Genomic DNA, 22,157 nt, shown 5'->3' on the forward strand with positions numbered 1-22,157 from the left:
GCCGGCCCCAAAGGTGTCCCTTCCGCTCTCATCCGGGAGAAAGGAGGAATCCAGAGACCCATCTACTATGTTAGCCAAGTCCTTAAAGATGCTGAGACTCGGTACCCAAACTTGGAAAAATTCGCCTTGGCCCTCATGCACTCGAGCAGGAAGTTAAGGCAATATTTCCAAGGCCGAGAAATCAGAGTGGTCACGGATCAACAACTCAGGAAAATCATTCACAAATCGAACGCCTCCTATTAGTCCCTTAACAATATAGCAAGAATTACAGAAGGGGGGTTGAATGGAATTCTTGAACCTTTTTCTTGAAATAAAAATGTTCAACTCGATTATAGATATATTTGTTTTGATTAGAACAATACGGAATGTAAACTTAATTGAATCAAAACATGAGTAATTAAAAACAAGAGTCTTTAAAAACTTTCTGGTGGATTTAAGCAATTCCACCAGAGATATATATAATATATCGAGAGGACTCTGTGTGCAGAAATGCTCACACCTGCTTACAAAATAGAACTACCGAGAATACAGGAAATGCTAAAGATTCTGCTTACAAAGATTTCTCTGTTTTTATGTTTTTCAGCTATCTCAGTTATTTTTCTATTTGCTACTCTCTTGGTTTATATAATACCAAGATTACAAAGTCAAAAAGACTGAACAAATATAAAATCTAACAGTCTTAAGCTTTGCTGCTTTTCGTCCTCTTTTACCCAGTTAATGGGCTTCCACAGTGTGTTTGTATACATCTCGACGGCTGTGTGTCAGCTTTCACTGTTCAACTGCTGTTTGAATTCTTCATATGATCATCCGTCGACTTTCAGAACATCCGTTGATGATTTAATCAATCATCCATCGACTGCTATATTAAACATCCGTTGATAGTCATATACATCCGTCGATGGCTTTGTTAATCATCCGTCGGTAGCTATTTTGGCACTTGACTCTATATCACTTATGCAGAATTAGAAGACATCAATTATGTACAATTAATCAACCTATCTGCATATCTAGTTAAAGTTAACATGACTTATATGCTACTACAGATTCTATACAAAGGTGCATACATAACTGTGCTACAAACTTATTATTACATAAGCTACTCACTCGATGGATAATAAGTTAATCATCCGTCGGGACTATAATGAGTTATCCGTCGGGACTATAATTCTTATCCGTCGAGTGCTACATAATTTCACTAAGTAAAATCTACTTAGATGTTTTGTTTATGAAATCATCAAGTACACAACATATGCACAATAATCTCCCCCAATTTATGTCTACTGGAATTGTAGCCATAAATTAAGAGATACTTGGTGATAACAAAACATCCTGAACATATATCTTTAAAGATAAGTAGATAAACTAAAAGTGCTTCAATTAATTAAAATGTGCAAGGTTTGGCTCACAGTCAATTCAAGATGCTCCTCTAGCCTGAGCAGATTTTTCTAGTTCCTTGAAGGTCTGGATCTTCTTCCAAGCTTTCTGTTATCTTCTTCAATTTGATTCTGGAGCTGCATGTGGAATTCTAGTTCATCAGATTCTGAGAGATCTAGCTTTTCTTGCATTTCCAAGAGAGTCTCATTGCTAGAGATACTCAGTTGGTCTTCTAATCTGAAGAATCTTCTCACACCCTTGTCATCCATGAATTCCATCAGCCAGTAGGGCCTTAGATGCACTCTTCTCCCTGTATATGGGATGATTAGAGTCTTTGGGAGTGCATCTTTAGCTCTAACACTCCTCAGCTCTTCAATCTTCTTCAATACTAGTCTTCTTGCAGTTACATTGAACCCAAAGTTTTTTTTGAAGGATGAATAGACTTTGATCAGCACAACTTGGCTTTCTTGAAGAATCCTGTGAAGTGGCCACTAAATCTCCCTTCCTCCTTTGTACTTGAACACCAACCTTTCAGGTAGGTTTCTGTATGCATCAATTGCCCTTACTTCATCCAGTTCATCCAGGTAAAGGTTTAGATCTGAAAATTCTTTGATGTCACACAAGTACAAGTAGTCTCCCCTGTTGACCTTGGGTTGAGCTTCAACTACTGACTTGGATTTGAGAGGTGACAGCTTCACTTTCTTGACTACCCTTGACTTTGTCCTTTTTGGCTTGCTAAGGATTGGTAAGTTGAAGTCAGGAATTGGTATGTTATCCCACTCTATTGGCTCATCCTTTGGCATAATATGTTCACCATGTATGTTCCTGTAGGGATCCACCACCCTTATGTCTTCAAATACCATAGAGGGCTTTGATGCTTGAGTTGTAGCTGGTGTGGATTCCTTAGGAAATTGATCTTCCAATTCCTTGTCAACAACATCCAGTTTCCTTTTTGTTCTTCTAGCCAATTCTTTCTTCCTTGGGGATTTCTTCTATTCTTCAATCTTCTTCTTTGATTCAGCAGCTTCCAATGGTTGAGAGGGAATTTGTTGAGAAGAATTCACAGCCTGTAGCTTGGCCAAGATAGCAATCTGTTCTTTATTTTGTTTAGACTTCTTTGCATCTAGAGCAGCTTGCCTCTTTTCCTGCTTTAATCTGGCTTTTTCTTCTTTCTTTGCTTGAGCAAACTGTGGATGTCCAGCTACCACACAAATTTCCTTTCCATTTCTGAATATCTTAGCAATTCTCCTTTTTGAAGCTGAATCAGCTGGATCTTTATAGAAGACAATAGATCTTGACAGAAGCTTCTTTTCATCAGGCTTGGGTGTCTCATACACAGTGTCCATAGGGTTCTTCCAAGATGACTTTGGATAATTTGCCCTTGGTTTAAGAATTGTTTTAGCCTTTGTAGACTTGATACATGAAGATTGTCCTTTTTCCAGATAGTTCATGCATTTCTCATTCACACTGATTGGCTTGACATGAGAGTGATGGATGGCTAACTGAACTGGCTCCTTTACTAGTTCAAACTTTTTCTGTATCTCCTCATCAATCTTGTTCCAGTTGATCAAACTCAACTTTCCTTTTTCAGTAACTTTCAAATTTGCTGCTGCTGCTTTAATTAGATCTATACCATCTGCAACTGTTGGCTTGGAGATTGTAATTGAAGGTACAATTACTTTGCTGATTTGTACTTGAAGTTTCTCCCCCTCAGTTGGTCCTTCCTCCCCCTTACTTGATTCTCTCTCCCCCTTTTTGTTATCATCAAGTTGAGGAGTTAGGCCTTGTGCTTTAGCCAGTTGCATGAGAAGATTTGTCCGAGTTTGTTGATTTTGAAGAAGGATAGCCACTGAATTCTCAATAACTTGAACTCTTTTCCAGCTTGGCTAGCTTCTTTTTAGAATCTGATTCTCTCCTCAATCTTATAATAGATCTTGCATGGTACCATATGGCATCACTGAATCCAGCTTCTCAGAATTGTGTGTCTTCAAGTTAGCTATATCTCTTTTTAGTTCATCCACACTCATATTCTGTCTTAAGTGCTGGATCTTCATTAGATGTAGAGAGTCTAGGTGAGCTTGAAGAATAGCCTTGGCACCAGCATCTGAAGTTTCCTGAAGGGCCTTTTGAATAACCATCACTTGCTTGACCAAAGACACATCAAATTATCCTGGTGTAGATTCCTTTGTCCATGCCCAGCCAGGTAAATTTAAAACAGAACTTGGGCCTTCATCTCCCCCTAAGTTCATGCTTCCATCCAAAGAAACAGAGTCATCATCATTAGAATTTACTCCAAATTTTTCAGATGGCTCACCAGCTTGAGGAGGCATCCTATTGACAGTAGCTTTATCTCTTTGAAGAGATTCTGAGGTGTGTACTAAATTCAAAGTCTGTTCTGCCTCCACATTGCCCTGAGCAGCCAACAATTGATAGGCTGACACAGGATGAGTAAAAGTGTCAGCATCCAAGGAAATGTTATCAATTTCAGCTTTGTAATGTTGCTGAAATTATCTTCCCTTTTCAGCATCATCCACAATCATTGACTCACTAGCGATGGATGGATCCACCCTTATTTCTCCTGTACCTGCCTTTCTCTCATAATCTCTTTTTTGTTGCATCAGGGTCTCACCCTGGCTCCCCACCCTCACACCCTCACCTTCACCTACTAAGGTGGGACTCCTCTCACTCACTTTTGCCAATCCTGAATAAATAGATTGCTGAGATTCACTCTTTTCCTCTCCTTTTGCCTGGGAGCAACCCAGCCTCTCACTCAAAGCACTCTCCTCTCTCAGTCCTAAGAGTGACTGTATTACCACTAAATCTTCTGCACTAGAAATAATTGAAGTTTGAAGTTGTGCAGAGACACTCGACGGATAAGTGATATCCATCGGGTGAGTGGTAAAGCTATCCGACGGATAACTGCTGTTAAGCTTATCCGTCGGGATACAATCACTACTCGACGGATGAGCAATATCCATCGAGAGAGTAGAAATGAATGAGGTGGGAAGAGAAATTATTGTTGACTCTGTGTTGATTGAAGTTATTTGAGGCACAGATGTCACAATGGTATCTGAAAGAATTGGCAAGTGAGCCAACAAATCAACTAAAAGATGATGCTCACTTGCACTAAATTTTGGCTTCCCCAACAGAGTTAAAGAAGGGGAATCATGAATTGAAGTGTTTATCATATTCACTTCCAGAGAGTTTGTTGGTGAGTATGGTGTTTCAGAGGCTTCTATTATAAGAGATTTTGGCTGTGACTCCATATTTATTGGAGCCACATCAATCTGAATTTGAGAAAGTGCAGGGACTGTGTCTTTAGCACTAGTTTGCACTGTGTGTGTGCCCTGTGCATCCCCAGTTGTTTTGGATTTCTTCTTTCTTGTGTAAGTTTGGGGTGAGCTTGTGTCCCTAACCCTTTTGGCTGAGAGCTTTGTTCAATAGCCATATCCTTTTGGGAGGATGCAGCTAGAAGTGAGCTTTTGTCCTTTTTAAGCACTGTAGTTTGTTGGGAAACTGCAGTGTGGCTAGGCTGGGATTCACTCAACTCTCCAACCTTATCCTTGGGGTTTCTTTGATGTTCACCCTTTCCCTCACCTAACTGACCCTCCTTCAAAATCCCCTCTTTGGTACCTTTTGAGAGATACCAGAGGGGGTTTTCTTTGACTTGGATTTGGAAATTACAGTTGTTTTGGCAGCTTTGGTAGGCAACTGTTTGGTCATTGTCACAGTTGCCATAGCTGCACCTGAACTCAAAGAAATTGAGGAGATTGGAATAGTTGAGGGTATGGATGAACTTAACTCACTTACCTGAGGTGTCTGCATTACAGGGAAGTAGAAAATTGGCACATCCCTATGATGGTTGGCTCTGTTCAAATCTGCAATGATTCTTCTCTCTTGAACCCAACAAGCTAATTTGTTGTTTGGGTTCTCAAGTACAATCTCTTGACAAAGATGGTTAGCTAATATCATGAAAAATCTAGCATAATATACATTCTTTCCCCTTTTAGCTAACTCACCTAGTTTAAAACCTAACTCATACAAGACAAGGTCACTGAAATTGTAAAATTTATCTGTGACTAACATGTAAAGCATGTTAAGCATGGAAATGTTCACAGAATCAAAATTACTGACTTTTCCAGAGAAAACTTTAGTCACAACATCACACATGAAACTCCATTCCTTCCTAAGACCTAATCTTCTAATCTCACTTAGCTTAGTAGTAGGAAGTGCATAATACATGGAATTAAGCATATTGATAATATCAGTGTCAGTGTGTGGTGAAGTTACATTATCATCAGGAATTTTGAAACATGCTTTTATCACATCACTATTGATACATAACTCATTACCTTTGATAGTTAGAGTGATGGTTTTGTCAGTAGAGTTGTAGATTGCAGTGGTCCACATCTCTTCAACAACTTCACAGTAAATTGTGGGTGATTCAAGCATGGCATAACTTAACTTGCAGCTCTTCACGAAGTCCATCATCTTGTGATAGTCTTCTGATTGCTGAATACCCTTATTGACCAAAGCAGTGAAGTTGTTCTTCTCATAAATGAACCCAGTCTGAGACATGATCTTTACTACAGGTGCCATTGTTAGAGAATGAAAGCTTTGAAGAGAAAGAGGATATTTTCTTGAGAGAGAATAAAATAAAAGCAGTTGAATTTGAGAATGATAAAAGAAAATAATTGGAATGAAATAAGCTTTTATACTTCCTCAAAAACAACGGGTGAAAATAATAAAGAAAAGTAAATTACCCAATAGAAATTGCCTAAAATAGCCGTTTAAAAATAAACTGTAAAAATTCCACCCATTATCCGTCGTGTAATACTTACAAACTGTAAGTATACTCGATGGATAATGTTCAGGGAATTAACGGTTAAGATTTAGACAATTCGACGGATGAGGATAAACTGTTATCCGTCGAGTTTTAAAAGATTCCAAAAAAGTAATTGATTTTTATTTGCACATTATATATCGACGGATGACTTAACTCGATGGATAATGGTCATCCGTCGAGATGCAAATTTTGACTTAGCCAAAATTTCATCCATGACTAAAAATCAGTTAAATTTCTGGCTACATTTCAACTTGCAAAATAACTCAGATAAATTCAAGAGTAATTAAGCATACCTAACTCACTTACCAACCTAGAAAAGGTGGATTCATCCAGTGGCTTGGTAAAAATATCTGCAAGTTTCTTCTCACTTGGAACAAAATGTAACTCTACAGTACCATTCATTACATGTTCCCTTATGAAATGGTACTTGATGTCTATGTGCTTTGTCCTTGAATGTTGCACTGGATTTTCAGTGATGGCAATTGCACTTGTGTTATCACAGAAAATAGGAATCCTTTCAACTTGCAAACCATAGTCTAGCAATTGATTTTTCATCCATAAAATCTGTGCACAGCAACTGCCAGCAGCAATATATTCAGCTTCAGCTGTAGAAGTAGAAACTGAATTTTGCTTTTTACTGAACCAGGACACAAGCTTGTCTCCTAAAAATTGACAGGTTCCTGTTGTGCTCTTTCTATCAATTCTGCAACCTGCATAATCTGTATCTGAATAACCATTTAGATCAAAACCAGAATCTCTAGGATACCAAATGCCAAGTTTTGGTGTTCCCTTGAGATATCTGAAAATTCTCTTGATAGCTATCAAGTGAGACTCTCTAGGATCAGTCTGAAATCTAACACATAAACATGTAGCAAACATTATATCTGGCCTACTAGCTGTTAAGTACAAAAGTGAGCCAACCATGCCTCTATAGCTTGAAATATTCACAGACTTTTCAGTAGTGTTTAGTTCAAGCTTAGTTGCAGTGGCCATGGGAGTTTTTGCAGATATGCAATCCATTAGATCAAACTTCTTTAAAAGATCAAAAATATATTTAGTTTGACTAATGAATATTCCATCACTAACTTGCTTAACTTGTAAACCAAGAAAGTAAGTTAGTTCTCCCATCATACTCATTTCATACGTACTTTGCATCAGTTTGGCAAACTTTTTACAAAGTTTCTCATCTGTAGAGCCAAAAATAATATCATCTACATAAATTTGAACAAGTATGCTAGAGCCATTAACATTTCTGAAAAATAAAGTTTTATCTACAGTACCTCTTGTGAAGTGATTTTCCAAAAGGAACTTTGATAAAGTGTCATACCAGGCTCTAGGTGCTTGCTTCAGTCCATAAAGTGCTTTCAGTAGGTAATAGACATACTCTGGAAAATTTGGATCTTCAAAACCAGGAGGTTGACTAACATACACTTCTTCCTCCAAATCTCCATTCAGAAAGGCACTTTTGACATCCATTTGATAGACTTTGAAATTGGCATGGGCTGCATAGGCTAAGAAGATTCTGATGGCTTCAAGTCTTGCAACAGGAGCAAATGTTTCATCAAAATCTATTCCTTCTTGCTGGAAATAGCCTTTAGCAACCAATCTGGCTTTGTTCCTTACTACTATACCATTTTCATCCATCTTGTTTCTGAATACCCATTTGGTGTCTATTGGATTCTTTCCTTTAGGCTTGGGTACCAGCTTCCACACTTTATTCCTTTCAAATTGGTTTAGCTCCTCCTGCATAGCTAAAATCCAATCAGGATCTAACAAAGCTTCTTCTACCTTCTTTGGTTCTTTCTTTGACAGAAAGCTGCTGTATAGACATTCTTCCTGAGTTGCTCTTCTTGTTTGAACTCTAGAAGAAACATCACCAATAATCAGTTCAAAAGGGTGATCTTTTGTCCATTTCCTTGGTTGAGGTAGATTAGCTCTAGATAAAGAGACCTCAATGTTGTTTTGATGTGTGATTGAGTTTTGATTGCTAGAAACTCCCCCTGAGTTTGTGGATCTTTGATTTGAGAAGGGGGTACTTTCTATGGGTGATCTGCCTTGATTTCCTGCTCCTTTTGATAACCCGACGGATGGTGAATCTTGAGTACCAACGGATGAGGCAGGTTGTCTACCGACGGATAACACAGACTGCCTTCCGACGGATGAAGCATTTTGCAACTCGACGGATGTTGAGTTTTGTGCTTCATTGGTGGTAGATTTGTCTGCATTATCCTTAGACACTGTTTCTTGATCACTCTCATCATCACTTTCATCACTGACCATCTCAACATTGTCGAATTTGAGGCTCTCATGGTAATCTCCATCTTTCAGTCCTTCAATCTTTTTATCATCAAACACAACATGTATAGATTCGACAACAATGTTGGTTCTTAGATTGTAGACTCTATATGTTTTACCAACAGCATATCCAACAAAAATTCCTTCATCTGCTTTAGTATCAAACTTCCCATTTTGATCAGTTTGATTTCTCAGAATATAACATTTACATCCAAAGATATGAAGAAAATTTAGAGTTGGCTTCTTGTTCTTGAACAGTTGATAAGGAGTCATGCATCTTGCTTGATTAATCAGAGAGATGTTCTGAGTGTAGCATGCAGTGTTTACAGCTTCAGCCCAGAAATAAGTTGGTAATTTTGATTCTTCAAGCATTGTCCTTGCATCTTCAATGAGAGATCTGTTCTTTCTTTCCACTACTCCATTTTGTTATGGAGTCCTTGCTGCTGAAAACTCATGCAAGATCCCATTTTCCTCACAAAATGCTCTCATGACATAGTTCTTGAACTCAGTTCCATTATCACTCCTGATTCTTCTAACTTTGAAATCAGGATGATTGTTAACTTGCCTTATGTGATTGATGATGATTTCACTAGCCTCATCTTTAGACTTTAGGAAATATGTCCAAGAGAACTTTGAGAAATCATCTACAATTACTAGGAAAAATCTTTTCTTTGAAATTGATAATACATTGACTGATCCAAACAAATCCATGTGAAGCAATTGCAGAGGTTCTTCAATTGCTGAATCAAGTTTCTTCTTGAATGATGCTTTGATCTGCTTCCCCTTTTGGCAGGCATCACACAGTCCATCCTTTGTAAACTCCACTAGAGGAATGCCTCTTACTAGTTCTTTCTTTACCAGCTCATTCATGGTCTTGAAGTTTAAATGGGATAGCTTCTTGTGCCATAGCCAACTTTTATCTTGACTTACTTTACTGAGAAGACAAGTTACAGATTCTGCTTTAGTTGAGTTGAAATCAGCTAGGTACACATTTCCTCTTCTCACACCAGTGAGAACCACTTTGTTGTTTTGATTGTTAGTCACAACACAGGCTTCTTTGTTGAAGGTTACTGAGTTGCCTTTATCACAAAGATGGATGATACTCAACAGATTGTGTTTGAGACCATCCACTAAGGCAACCTCTTCAATGATGACATTGTCCTTTGAAATCAAGCCATATCCCACACTATAACCTTTGCTGTCATCTCCAAAAGTAATACTTGGGCCAGCTCTTTCCTTAAACTCTGTGAGCAGGGTAGAATCACCAGTCATGTGTCTTGAACAACCACTATCCAAGTACCAAAGATTCTTTCTGTTTCCCTGCACACATCAAAATCAAATCAAGTTGATTTTGGTACCCAAGTTTCTTTGGGTCCCGCCTTGTTAGCTTTCTTCTTCTGTTTCTTAGGTCTTAACTCATTTGACTTAGGAATTTCAGATTCTTCCTTAGTCATTTGGGTTGGGCCTTTGAGACCATTTAATGCAATAGAATTATCATGCATATTATGGCTAACAGGAAATGACATGCTTGGTGCAAACATGTTATTCCAGTAAGGCATGTTAAATGGCATTTGAGGCATATTGTATGCAGCATAATATGGATTAGGTGCAAATGGCATATTAGAAAACTGTGTTTTTATGTTCTGTGTAGGCATAGCATTGACAGGCATGGGAGGCATGACATTCATGTTAGGAAATTGAGGCTGAACAGACATGGGAGTAGGCATGGCAGATTTGCAATTAACAGACAAATGATTTATACTACCACACTTGACACAGATTTTTCTAGGGGCATATTTATCAGGTGTGTAGTTATTGTGTTTGTTAATCCCTACTTTACCATTCCTATTGTTTTTCTTTTTAGTATATGTTTTTACCTCTATTTTCTCAAGTCAATCACTTAACTGTTTGACAGTCATGTGACCAACATTTGCCTTTTTCCCTTTCTTAGCTTGACTTGACTCTCCTGAAACAAAGTTCTTGGAAACAGACCCATACTTATCATTTAGCTTGATTAATTTGGCTTTGCTAATGGGTTTGCTTATAGCCGACGAATGAGGATTTTTATCATTCGACGGATAACACTTTTTGTTATCCGATGGATAGTCCTCATCATCCGTCGAGTCTACATCTGTCAGCAACCCATCTACCAAAATAGGTTCTAGTTTCTCTTTATTCTTTTTCCAGGATTCATCACAAAAAGACTCAATTCCTTGAACTTTAGTGATTTGAGCATGAACATCCCTGGATGTTTTCCATGCTTTAATCACCTCTTGTTCACGCTCGAGCTGCTTCTTCAAAATTTCTTCCTTTTTCAAGGACTCAGTTAATTCCTCCTTGGCAATCTTACACTCAATTTTTAGTTTCTCAAACTCAACAAACTGAGACTCAAGCACATTATTCCTCTCATTTAAAAAAAAGTTGTTTTCTTTGATTTTAGCATTTTCTTTAGTGAGAGACTTAAGTGTAACACGCAAATGATACAATTTTGTAGACATGTCATTTATTGCATCATTACACTCAGCTTTAGATAAATGTGCAAGGTTTGTAGTGATTACCTGATTGCTTGAGGAACTTGTCTCTGTTTCATCAGACTTGGCCATTAGGGCTAGATTGACATAGCTGACATCTTCATCTTCATCCAAACCATCAGCTGCCCAGTCATTCTCTTGTGTAATAAAAGCCCTTTCCTTCTGTTTGAGTAGATCAAAGTATTTTTGCTTATAATCCACAGACTCAAACCTGTACTTACTGGAATCTGACTTTCTACACTCATTTGCAAAATGCCCTGCCAAGCCACATTTGAAACATTTGAATTTTGACTTATCCACCATGTTTCTATTTGGCTTGGCTGCTCCAAAGTTCTTCTTGAACTTGAGCTTGGCAAATCTTCTTGAAAGAAATGCTAGGTGTTCATCAATGTCCTCCATGTCATCTTAGCTCAATGAATCTTCACATTCTGCAGCTAGCCCCTTACCCTTATTCTCACAGACCTTTGAAGTTGATTCTACAGCCTCCATCTTCACTTCCTTCTCCTTTTCCAGATTAGCAACTAGTGCAATGGATCCTCCTTTCTTCTTTCCTCTCTCCATTCTTTCATCTTGCTCTATCTCAAGCTCATAGGTCTTAAGAATGCCATACAGTCTCTCCAAAGTAAACTCCTTATAATCTTGTTAGTTTCTCAATGAGACTGTCATTGGTTTCCATTCTTTTGGAAGAGATCTGAGAAATTTCAGATTGGAGTCTTTAGTCTGATAGACTCTTCCATGCAACTTAAGAGCATTTAGTAGTTTTTGGAATCTACTAAAAATGTCAGTGAGTGACTCACTTTCTTCATTATGAAAGTGCTCATATTGCTGAATCAGGAGCTGCATTTTATTTTCTCTTAATTGCTCAGTGCCATCACAAATTATCTGTATTGTGTCCCAAACTTCCTTGGCAGTTTTGCAGTTGATGATGTTATCAAACATATCTGCATCAACACCATTGAACATAATGTTCATGGCCTTTTTATCTTTCCTGACTTGTTCAATATCAGGATCAGACCATTCATGCCTTGGCTTTGGAACAGATGGCTCGTTTCCTGTTGCAGCTCTCATTGGAACATGAGGGCCTCTTTCTATGCAGTCCACATAGGCCTCATCTTGAGAAAGTATATGAAGATGCATCTTTACCTTCCAATGATGGTAATTATCTTTATCAAGAAAAGGAATCTTGACTCCAACATCTTTCTTGTTCATCTTGCTGAATTGTTTTGATCTTTAAACTCTTTGTAGATTAAGAGCTTGCTCTGATACCAATTGTTAGTCCCTTAACAATATAGCAAGAATTACAGAAGGGGGGTTGAATGGAATTCTTGAACCTTTTTCTTGAAATAAAAATGTTCAACTCGAATACAGATATATTTGTTTTGATTAGCACAATGCGGAATGTAAACTTAATTGAATGAAAACATGAGTAATTAAAAACAAGAGTCTTTAAAAACTTTCTGGTGGATTTAAGCAATTCCACCAGAGATATATATAATATATCGAGAGGACTCTGTGTGCAGAAATGCTCACAACTGCTTATAAAATAGAACTACTGAGAATACTGGAAATGCTAAAGATTCTGCTTACAAAGATTTCTCTGTTTTTGTGTTTTTCAGCTATCTCAGTTATTTTTCTATTTGCTACTCTCTTGGTTTATATAATACCAAGATTACAAAGTCAAAAAGACTGAACAAATATAAAATCTAACAGTCTTAAGCTTTGCTGCTTTTCATCCTCTTTTACCCGGCTTCCACAGTGTGTTTGTATACATCTCGACGGTTGTGTGTCAGCTTTCACTGTTCAACTGCTGTTTGAATTCTTCATATGATCATCCGTCGACTTTCAGAACATCCGTTGATGATTTAATCGATCATCCGTCGACTGCTATATTAAACATCCGTTGATAGTCATTTGATCATCCGTCGATGACTTTGTTAATCATCCGTCGGTAGCTATTTTGGCACTTGACTCTATATCACTTATGCAGAATTACAAGACATCAATTATGTACAATTAATCAACCTATTCTGCATATCTAGTTAAAGTCAACATGACTTATATGCTACTACAGATTCTATACAAAGGTGCATACATAACTTTGCTACAAACTTATTACTCCCTCCGTCCCTCCCAAATGTTTACATTTGGGTGGGGCACGGAGTTTAAGAAAAATGATAAAGTAGTGGAGAAAAGTTGAAAAAGTGAGTAAAGTAGTGGGACCGATTAATATTATATGTATAAAGTGGGTATAGTGGAGGAAAGTAGTGGATGTAGTTAATTTAAAAATTATAAAAACTTTACTATTTTTGGAAAAATTTTGAAATGTAAATAATTGGAAGGGACATTCCAAAAAGGAAAGTGTAAACAAATGGGAGGGACAGAGGGAGTATTAAATAAGCTACTCACTCGATGGATAATAAGTTAATCATCCGTCAGGACTATAATGAGTTATCCGTCGGGACTATAATTCTTCTCCGTCGAGTGCTACATAATTTCACTAAGTAAAATCTACTTAGATGTTTTGTTTATGAAATCATCAAGTACACAATATATGCACAACACCTCCGGAAGGCCAGTCAACTGGGCCATCAAGTTAAGCCAGTTCAACATCAAATTTGTGCCACGAACGGTAATAAAGGCCCAAGCCCTGGCAGAATTTGTTATGGAATGCACCTTCCCGGATCAGCAACCGCCTGCTTCCAGCAGGATTGCCCAGGAAGAAGCCAACCCAGGCACAGACTCTTGGAAGCTCTATGTGGATGGAACATGAATGACCGAAAGGTCCGGAGCCGGCCTCATTCTGATCATCCCGGAAGTCTTCACCATCCAACAAGCAATAAGTTTTACCTCTAAAGCAACAAACAATCAAGCTGAATATGGGGCACTCCTCTCCGGACTCAATTTAGCCAAATCCCTGGGGATAACATGCCTAATCATCTATAGTGATTCCTAAATTGTGGTAAGGCAAACCAACGGAGAATATATCGTGATGGATCCAAAGCTGGTTCAATATCAGGAAATGGTGATAGTTATCCTGGAAACCATCCCGGACTCAACCATTCTGTAGATAAACAGAGAAGAAAACTCCAAAACAGATGAGCTATCCAAGCTTATTCAGAATACTTCAGATCTAAGCAGCTTAGTCTACTTCGAGGAGCTCGGGGCACCCAACACCAAATGACCCGAAGTCTTGTGCATCAATAGCCCGGATAACTAGATGACTCCTTACATAGCTTATTTGAAAGATGGAACCCTACCAGAGGATCAGAACAAAGTATGCTACCTCAAGTATAAGGCTGCCCGATTCTTCCTGGAAGATAATCAGCTATACAGGGGAACCTTCTCTGTGCCCACTCTCAAATGTGTGGACCCGGATGAGGCAGATTATTATCTCCGGGAGGTACATGAAGGAATATGCGAGATCACCTAGCTGTCAAGGCTTTAGCCTACAAAATCATCAGACATGGTTACTATTGGCCCACTATCCACGCATATGCAGTTGTATTTGTGAAGAAATGCGGAAAATGCTAAAAGTTCAGCAATGTGCCGAAATAAAGTCCAAGCCTTCCGGGGTCAGTACTATCCCCGGTCCCATTCGCTATCTGGGGAATCAACATCATGGGTCCTTTCCCCCGGGCAAAAGGAGATATGCATTACGTGTTGGTGGCAATTGATTATATGACTAAGTGGGCAGAAATCAAGACCATGAGAACCATCAATCAGCAAGACTACGTCAAATTCATGGATTCAATTATGATGAGATTCGGGATTCCAATGGTTTTGATCTCGGATGACGGGTCGCAGTTTGTTGGTTCAGATTTCGAAGCATATCTGAAAGAGCTCGGGATAAAGCATAGGAAAGCATCCGTAGCCCATCCACAGGGAAATAGACAAGTAGAGGTCACCAACAGGACCATACTCCGAGGTTTGGGAAAGAGGTTGGAAGAGTCTAAGAAGAGCTGGCCAGATGAGCTCCCGAAGGTCTTATGGTCTTACAAAACCACCTCCCAGACCAGAACCGGTGAAACTCCATTTAAGCTCGCCTACGGCACCGAGGGCCCACTACTGGTAGAAACTGGATCCCCCTCCCACAGAATTACCAACTTTGACGAAGTCTCAAACATTGAAGGCCTTAAGACCAACCTGGAGCTCCTGGACAAAGTAAGAGATCGGGCTGTAAAAAAGATGGAAAGCTATAAAGAAAAGACAAAGCTCTACTTCGTAAAAAAACACAAATCAGAGAGTATGAAACGGGAGATTTGGTACTTCGGCACACCGAGGCTTCGGACCCAACCAACCAAGGGAAGTTGCAACCCAACTAGGAAGGACCCTATATAGTTAAGAAGTTGCTCCGCCCAAGAACCTACAAGCTAAGCTATCTCAGCGGGACCGAAGTCCCAAATACTTGGCATGAAGCCCGCCTAAGGAAGTTCTACCAGTAAGAGCAAGGTGCGCATTCTAGGGTCACCTCTGCTTTTATGCTATAACAATTTGATGTAAACACTTTTCTCATTCACCCCAGAATGTAATTTTTGCTTTATTTCGATCTGAATGAAAATCTTCACTTTAAGCACCCCATAGCTTAACGATAATTTTATTGTGTTGATTGTTTACTGTCACCATATAACTTAGAAAAATTTCTGGGAAATAGAAATTAACCCCATCACGGGGACGACTACACAAACCATGTGTAAGAAAAATTTGTCCCAGTTAAAAGTCTTAACCCCAGCCCGGGGACGACTGCACAAATCATGTGAGAAAATTTTAACCCAGTTAAAAGTCTTAACCCCATCCCGGGGATGATTACACAAACTATATATTAGAAAAATTTGTCCCAATGAAAAGTCTTAACCCCAGCCCGGGGATGACTACACAAACCATGTGTGAGAAAATTTTAAGCCAGTTAAAAGTCTTAACCCCATCCCGGGGACGGTTACACAAACTATGTGTTAGAAAAATTTTAACCTGGTTAAAAGTCTTAACCCCATCCCGGGGACGATTACACAAACTATGTGTTAAAAAAAATTCACCCAGTTAAAAGTTTAAACCCCATCCCGGGGACCAATACACAAACCAAGTGTACATAGGAAAATTTGAAAGAAAAATAGCAAACACCAAATACAGAAAGGGAAATATATTTACATGCTTGCCCAGGGCAAAACAAGCCCCGGGCCAAATCCAAACTACAGTCATACGAAATTAAAAAAATAAGTTTAAAAGCCACAAGGGCTAAGTCTGGAACGATAGCAAACTAAGAAAACAAATTACAAGGTATGAAGCCTGGATCTTCATTCTTCAGTTCTCAGGAGGAGGAGGAGTCTTTTCGTGGACCTCTTCGGGAGGAGGAGGTGGTTGCGCCCCGGAGGTACCCTCTCCAGCAGTTTTTGCTTCCTCACGATGGAGCTCTTCTGCGAGGTACAACTCTATGAACCCATCCATATCACCGCCCGGATTCCCAACCAGGTAAACGGAAGCAATGTCCCAGCAGATGTTGACCTCCTAAAAAAACTTATTATTAAGCTCCTCGTAGTAGGCTGGAGTACCCCGGAAGGATTCAAGGACCTCCTCTGCCCGGGGCCTGGAAGCAAGCTCATTCTTCAAGTTCTCCACCTCCGCCTGGAGGGATCCAACCAACTGCTCAGCAGACTCCCCGCATCAGCAACAGCCTCCTTATGCTCCCGTGATTCTCTCTCCTTCACCTCCCGGTACTTGGTGAATCTTTCCTTCTCACCAGCCAACTCCTTCACTACTGTCTTATTCTTAGCTTCCCTTATACGGTAATTATGAAGGATGGTAGAGCAGCCGCTGATCCGAGCGTTAGCCTAAAAAGAAATTAAAAAGACTCAGTGCTGATACAAAGGGAGAAAGAAAAAAGATGATAAGGGAACACTCTTACCTCCGAAACATCCCGAACAAGATAATCAAGGAAAGTATCCAAATCCTCCTTAGCATAGCATTCGAAGTCAGCAGGGGAGGCATAGTTGTCGAACATCTCATTCCGGCTATCGTCAAGCGTCATCCGGGCCAAGAGGCTCTTCAAGGAGTCCTCCTCCACCATCCTCTGACTCTCCTCCTCAGTGGGGCCCGAAGTAGATACCCTCCTATGCTGTGAAGTTCCAGAGCCACCGGCAGCATCTTCTGCGGCCTTCCTCTTGCGAGGGTTCAACGCTCCAACCTCTTCTTCCTCCAGCTCCATCTTCAACACCTCAACCGCCTCGGGCTCCGGGATGATAGGTGTAGTAACCACCAGAGCACTCTGCCTTATGTTGTTCCCCGAGGAACCAGCATCTCGGGCCTACGAGCCACTACCAATACCAACATTCTTCTTCCATGAGTCCAGCTGTACAGCACCACCAATCTTCTTAAACCTACCAACTAAATTCTTGAATTGCTACGACATGGCATGATGGAACGGGTTGAGCAACGGGAGACCTGCACAAGGGAACAATAGTTTAGAAAGGAGAAATTGGGGCACAGATATATGCTAAGAAAAAATACAAGGAAAAAGCTACAGAGTAAAACACTTACAACCAACATTATACAACATTTGGTTATCTAAAAAAGTATCCCATGTCCACTGCGCACCCAGAGCCACCATAAAATCGTACTTCTTCGCCAGGGTAGCTCCACCGAGCCGCTCGGTTGGGAACCTGTTATTTTTTAAAGCAGTTTTATACACAGGAATAAACTCCAGGTCCCCACCCCGGACGAAGATGAACTCCTGGTGCCAGCCCCGGAGCGAATTCAACATAAAGACAGGTGCACTCTTGGCATCAGCAGGAAATCCGCAACCATCTATGTTGAACATAAACTCAAACAGGGGAGGTAGGGTGGATTTCTTAATCTTTAAGAGGTAGTGAAAAAGCTTGAAGGTAGGCAGGTACTTCTTCACATGACAACAAGCAAGGAACCAAGAAATCCACTTAATAGAATTCGGGGCCAACTGAGTAAAGGGTATCCCGTAGACATCGTGACATAAATACTTGCTGAATTGGTGAAGGTTCGGCCTCATGCTACGAAGATGCTCTAGAGGAATAGCTACCCAACCACCCACAGGACGGTGATAAACCCTCTCGTGAGGCTCGGGCCACCTCCACTCCATACCATCCCCGAAGTGAAAAATGCCTTTCACCAGGTCATCTTTTTTCTCGAAGGTATATTCGGAAAGGTCGGGGTGACGGGGAGCTGGAACATAACCAGTCCCGGGAGCGTTATAGAAAAGCTCATCCATACGTGCCCCATCGTAAGGCTCTTTCCCCCCGAGCCTATAAGCATCAGAAAGGTCCCTAAAATAGTAATCATGTGGGGGACTGTTCTCTCGGGTCTGAACAAAGTAGTGGTCTATGTCTACCCAAGACCCATCTCTTCTACCCAAAGTCTGCCCCGGATTCAGAAGGAAGGTGGGAAACTCCTCAACTACGGGTTGGCGACGGGGAGGCATACTATCGGGTTCCAGAGAAGAATCACTAGAGGAATGGTCAGGAAGTTCGAAGTGAGGACGGTCGGGCCTACGCTTAAGGTTAGCTAATTGTTTCACTCTTCCTCTCCTAACAATATAACCCCGGAGTCTATGCCATTTCAAAAAGGAAAGAAAAAGAAGAAAAAGAAAAACAGAAAGCTACTCAGAAATAGTTAACCTTAGAAACGAAACACCAAGATATATCCTGCAGTCTATACATACATATATATGCTTACAGGTACAAGTCACAAACAGTTACGAACAACAAAAACAAACCCAGTTTCTTAAATAAATCAAACCCCTTATTCGTACATATAAAAAAGCCAAAAAATAAACCCAGATTCACTATAAACATCAATTGTTCTTATACAAGCAAAACCTAAAACTCTGAACATCGAGCAACATCAATTCCACATTCAAATCGCCAAAACTCGACACAATAAAAATAGACTGATTCAGATGTTGGATACGCATGCATTCGAAAAACCCAAATTACAAATATTCATAAACTCAAAGAGCAATCACGATAAAGCAAAAATGCAGATAAAAGTTCGAAAACTTACCAGAAGGCAGGAGAAATAAGGCGGCTTCAAAGAGAAGAGCTCCCAAATTTGCCTTGAAGAAAAGTGATAGAGAGTGTTTGATATTGCGTAAAGAAAAAAGAAATGGTAAATGAGGGGTATTTATAGGCACATGTGAGGTAATAAACCACTCAACTGCCACACGATCATGCTCGTTGGATATAAACATGTGGCACAATCCTGAGTGTCCAGAAAAATAACCGCTGCAGTTAATGATTACATCTATGTAATTATTTAACAGGCGCGGATTTTGAGGAGAAAAGGGGGAAAAACTGCAAACATTTCGTATATATGTATAGGTGTACATATATTCTTACAGGAAACTCAACCGCCGCCTAATACTCCGGGAAAAACGCTAGACACTGTGTACCTGTCACATCCGTACCAGGTTACAAGAAGCCAGGGGCCTACCCAAACACAACCCCCGGGGACTTGTATCCAACAACACCCCGTGGTTAGGGGCCCATGAATCAAAGAAAAAATTCAAAATCTTTTCCAAGTTACAAATAATCAAGGGGCCTAGCCAAACACAACCTCGAGGGACTTGAATCCAACAAAACCCCGGGGTTAAGGGCCCACGAATCAAAGAAAACATTCAAAATTTTCTCCAAGTTACAAAAAATTAAGGGGCCTACTCAAACACAACCCCGGGGACTTGTATCCAACAACACCCCGGGGTTAGGGGCCCATGAATTAAAAGAAAAATTCAAATTTTTTTCCAAGTTACAAAAAATCAAAGGGTCTACCAAGACAAAACCCTGGGGACCTGTATCCAACAACACCCCAAGGTTAGGGGCCCATGAATCAAAGAAAAAATTCAAAATCTTTTCCAAGTTACAAAAAATCAGAAGGCCAACCCAAACACAACCCCGGGGACTTGTGTCTAACTACACCCCGGGAGTTAAGGACAAGAATCAAAGGCAAGATGCAAAAATTTTTCACACCAAAGGAGCACACTTCTCCCCCATCCAGGAAACCCGCATAAGGGAGTGGGAGACAAATGATAGGCCATAAATAATCAGGCCCAAGTAAAAAGTTAGGATTAAATGTTAGGATTTTCGATGACGGTAGTATAAGAGAGGGACATTAAGATGTATGTAGTTCATAAAATAACTATGGATAAATAGGAAGTATCTATGAGAGAGTTAAAATATGATCATAATATTGTAATGCCGGATAAAGTATAATTTATGCAAAAAAAAATTACGTAAAAATAAGGACATGCTTTTGTGTCGGGTTTACATCTATAAAAAAGATAAAAAAAAAAGTCGGTTCGATGTCTCATTCGAACAATGAGGTAGCCCTAATAAAACATTAATGGGAGTTTTTTAAAATATATACCAATTTATATTTTTAATATTAAAATTACTAATATTCTAACAAATCATAAAATTTTGAAATAATTAATTTAGTTACAAATATTATTTTTAAAAAACCAATGTACATCACTTGGATAAATAATTGTTAATTATAATTTTAAAAATAATAATTTATTGAATTTTTTTGAAATGTTAAATATGAATTAGTTACAATATTTTCTTTAGTAATTTTTAGAAAATTTTTATAATTCATTTATATTTTATATAATAAAAATTCAGTTGAAAAATGTAAATTTTGAATTTATTGTGAAAGATAATTGTATAAAAACTAAACATTTTTGGAAACTGTAGCTCACTTGGAGTAGAAAAGGCATTGCGCAAATTTCAATATTTCAGTGAGACTGCCGACGTGAATCCCAACTGTTCATTTACTTAATTGATGGTTATGATTAGGTGGCTTTGAAACAATCATATCCATCGTGGGCTGTCGATCACAACCCATTAATTAATACTTTATTCTTCTACCCCTCTTTGGAAGCTCACTACTTTATATATCCAAAAAGTGTTATTCGAGGCCCACTAAACAAAAATTATACTTTATATAAAAATTGAAGATTGAAATTTTGATTTTTGATTTTCATTGATTCCAATAATTAAGAAAATAATAAAAATAATAGTAACTAGCAAATTGCCAGTTTTGATTATAACATTTTATCTTTTATCAATATAGTTAAGAAAACCAAATATACTATAATTTTCGGTGATTATTATTTCCTTATTCTAATTAAAATATGTAGTATTACATAACAATAGACATATTAAAAGTTTAGATTTTCTCGAATCTAGCCTTGCAGTCTTCTCTAATCAGTTTTTCAGACTTCTCGAATAGCTCACTCTGCACTTCTCAACTCAGTACATTTTACACCTCTCGAATCAATACATTTTACACTTCTTGAGTAGACTTGAAACTTCTCGAAGAGTAATTTTGGACTTCTCAATTGATTTAGTCTGAACTTCTCGAATTAGGACTTATAGGGATTTTCACTCATTTCGACAACTTCTTTATTTGATGTCATTTTTGATATCCACGGCATGATTAAGGTTCTTTTTCTAGAAATAGCTCAAGCATATATTTTTACAAATGTGTGAAATATATATAATATCAAAATAAAGAGTAAACTTGTTCGAAAATAAGGATTCCATGGTTAAATGAGTTACTTTCAAACTTACTATTCAAATAGGCTTATTTGAAAATATTATCAATCATGTCGTTGTAAATAATATATGTTAAAATAGGCTTAATTTTACTTAAATGGCCTGAACTATAATTAGTCTGCAGAAAAATGACATAATTATAATAGTTGCCATTTTAATATTCCAACTATTTATTTTTTAGCACTTTCTTGCATTCCGTCAAATGAAACAAACGGCGTTACACTTTTTAAGCCCAATATAATAATAATAGGGGTAGTCGGTGTAATTTTTCAAGAATAAGAGTACGAAGGGTCTTTTCTTATTCTTATATCACAAATACTCCCTCCAAAACACTAACCTAAACTCCCTCCTATCATTCAAACCCTAGCCCTCTAACTAAATCGAAGGCAGTCAGATAAAATAGTGTGGAAAATATGACCCAAACAAGATCTGAACATACATCAGCCTTACGAATTTCCTGAATATCGCGGTAAATGTCTATCTTTTTTTATTATGTTGAACTTATATGCATGCATATTTATTTCAATTTTGCTCTGA

The sequence above is a fragment of the Apium graveolens genome, chromosome 4, assembly GCF_009905375.1.
Source record: "Apium graveolens cultivar Ventura chromosome 4, ASM990537v1, whole genome shotgun sequence".
NCBI classification, from domain to species: Eukaryota; Viridiplantae; Streptophyta; class Magnoliopsida; order Apiales; family Apiaceae; genus Apium; species Apium graveolens.